Genomic DNA, 3,093 nt, shown 5'->3' on the forward strand with positions numbered 1-3,093 from the left:
ACTTGCTTTATGTGATCCAAGCCATAGGGTGAATGAGTAAGGAGTACTTCATGGTCAACACTCTGTCAAAATCTAGGGATCTCCTCTGGGGAGCTGTTCACTCTCCTCAGGGACAGATGTTCTCCCTTATGGGGTAAGGCTCTTGCCAGAGACTGACAATGTAAGAGGATGATAAATCCAGGCAGTGGCTGTGGAGGTGTCTCCCTATGCAGTGTATAATTCCCTTTGCCCCCCTTGTTTCCAGCCCAGGAGATGGCCCCTGAGTTTGCTGGGTCCTGAGGCTCTCTGCCCTCAGTCTTGTACAGAGGCTGGCTTTCCTGGCTTCATAGACTTGTATGGGTTCCCATGAGTGAAAGGTTAATTGTGCCTAAGAGGATGCAGGGTTCAAAGACTGTTTTACTGTTCATAAAACAACAGTCTTCTTACCTATTTTCACCTTCTTATCTGTCCATTTCTTTGCATATGTAGAAGCCTACAGTCCCAAGAATGTGAATGCATGTATGATGGAGAAATATTCTGAGCTACTGTAAACAAAGGAAACAAAATAAATGTGAACTGGATCTGGGAAACAAGCAAGATTTGCCCAAATGCTTAATAAACTATCTGAGCTCAGTGAGGACTAATGTTCTCCAAAAATAACATCTGATGATTAGATTACGTGATCCTAGATTGAAAACTGTTCACTAATTCCTACTAGTTTTTTTTTTTTTTTAAGATTTTATTTATTCATGAGAGACACACCTAGAGGGGCACAGGCAGAGGAAGAAGTAGGCTCCCTTCAGGAAACCCAATGTGGGACCCAATCTGGGACCCCAGGATCAGGCCCTGAGCCACAGGTAGATGCCCAACCACGGAGCCACCCAGGGGTCCCCCTGCTAATTTTTTAAATAGGTAACCCCTGATTCAAAGTAGATTGACAAGATCCATGTTTATCTCTCATGGGGAGACTAGAGACTCTGACTCTTTGATAAGTAGATTCTACCCTTCTCATTCACACAGAAGATGGAGAGAGGGAGTAGGGAAGGAGCAGGAACCTGGCCACCACCTCAGCCAGGAAGTGGCCTTCCCCAGGTCCTTCACAGGCTGACATTATAATCATAACTATGCAAACAGTCGTCGTTTATGAGTTTGTGCATATACTGCATGGACCCTTTTCTTATTTTCATCCACTTGTAGACGGGATTGGTTATCTCCTTTTAATGATGGTAGCAAGACTCTCATGTCCCTATCTCAAATTTGGCTTTCACCGAGTGCAATTTGGTAGTGAGTTGAAAGGCATTTGAAAAGACAACAAACTATAAAATAAATAATAAAATTAACAACAACAACAAAAAAAAAAACAGTAAAATCTTATCCATGATAAATAACTCAAAGACTCAATTTCTCTTTTTTTTTAAGATTCTATTTATTTATTCATGAGAGAGAGAGAGAGGCAGAGACACAGGCAGAGGGAGAAGCAGGCTCCATGCAGGGATCCTGACTCAGGTCTCGATCCCGGGTCCTCAGGATCACGCCCTGGGCTGAAGGCAACACTAAACTGCTGAGCCACCCAGGCTGCCCCAAAGACTCAATTTCTAATATTTGTACACTTTTTTTTCCCTGTATAGTTTCCTTCACAGCCTCCACTTTCTGAAGTTGGATTCCACTAGTCTCAGGGCCCCCAGTATGTTAGTCTCTTTCTATGATTTGATGTCATCTTCTGCATAAAGCAGTGAGAGGATGTCTCACCTTGTTTTTTATCTCAGCCTTTTCCAGAATACTTCTGTGCCCTAAATCAAGTGTTGGCTTTAGCCTTCTGGTCAGTAAGCCAGAAGACAGGCTTCTAACAGCTCATGGAAGTCACCACAGAGCCAAAGTTCCCCAATTCCAAGAACGTGAAACTTAAACAGTCTCCAAATGTTTCATATCACCCACAGACCACTGTAAATCAGGCTGTTAGAGGGGTTTGGCAAATTTAATCTTCCATAATCTTCTATCTGGGTCTCTGAAATAAAAACAATTATAGTCAGACATTTGTAATTACTGAAGCTTTCAAGACCCATTTGCAGCAAGCTGAAATTCATTACTTTCTCCATCAGCAAACTACTGCTCTGATATTACCTGCAAATCTAAAGAGAACCAATAAATAACTGGAAAAATGCTAGATTAAAATTAGCAAATAAATCATTAAGAGATTCATTAAGAACCCAGAAATGAGAGAACAGGACAATTCCCAGGTATTAGAGGAAACTAATTTAGAGTCACTTTGAGTAATGTAGATGTGCCTAAGAGAATCAAATGCAACTTAATACTTTTGCACTCTGGTTTTCTGGAACCAAATTACATAATAACACGTGGTGTTCATAAAGTGGTTGTGGTTTTTAATGTACTTTTTCTATATCTTTTCACTTATTCCCAGCTCACAACCCAAAGAAGTGAATAATCACAGAACCATATATTTTTGAACACTTGAAACATGTTATTTTCCTGCTTATTTCATTTAATCCTTATAAGCCTTTAAAAAAAGAGGTTACTAGAATCATATTCCTTTTTTATGATGAGGGCCATGACACTCAGAAACACTAAGTCACTTCTTTAGGATGGTTCAACTGATAGGGAGTGGCGGCAAGAAGCCACCAGGCATTGTCACATGATCAGCAACCACTTTGACCTGCCTGCATTTTGAGGGAGGGAATTGGATGTGGGCATGATTTACAAACTGCAAGTATTGCATAATTTTAGAATGATTCTTAAGCTGTGGGAAAAGATACCCAGAGAGATCTCAAGACAACACAAATTTTTCCTGTTTAGAACCCAGGTAAGGCTTGGTACACAGGTCTAATCCCAACCGCCGTGTGATTTGCAATATACTATATTTTGTATTCATCGTGGCTCAAAATATGGCACTGGATAGAAACATCCAGTACAAGCTCCCTTAAATGATTTGAACCTAAGTGACCCACCTGGTAACCCAGTACTCATCATTCCTTCTGGAAAATGTACTGATTCTCTTCACAAGCTGATGACGCAACTAAAAGCTCTCTCTAGAATCTGCACATACTACAGCCCCACTAAATAGGGCTTCTGTACTGATCAATGAACAAATGCACACAG

This window comes from Canis aureus, chromosome 27, assembly GCF_053574225.1.
Source record: "Canis aureus isolate CA01 chromosome 27, VMU_Caureus_v.1.0, whole genome shotgun sequence".
Classification (NCBI taxonomy): Eukaryota; Metazoa; Chordata; class Mammalia; order Carnivora; family Canidae; genus Canis; species Canis aureus.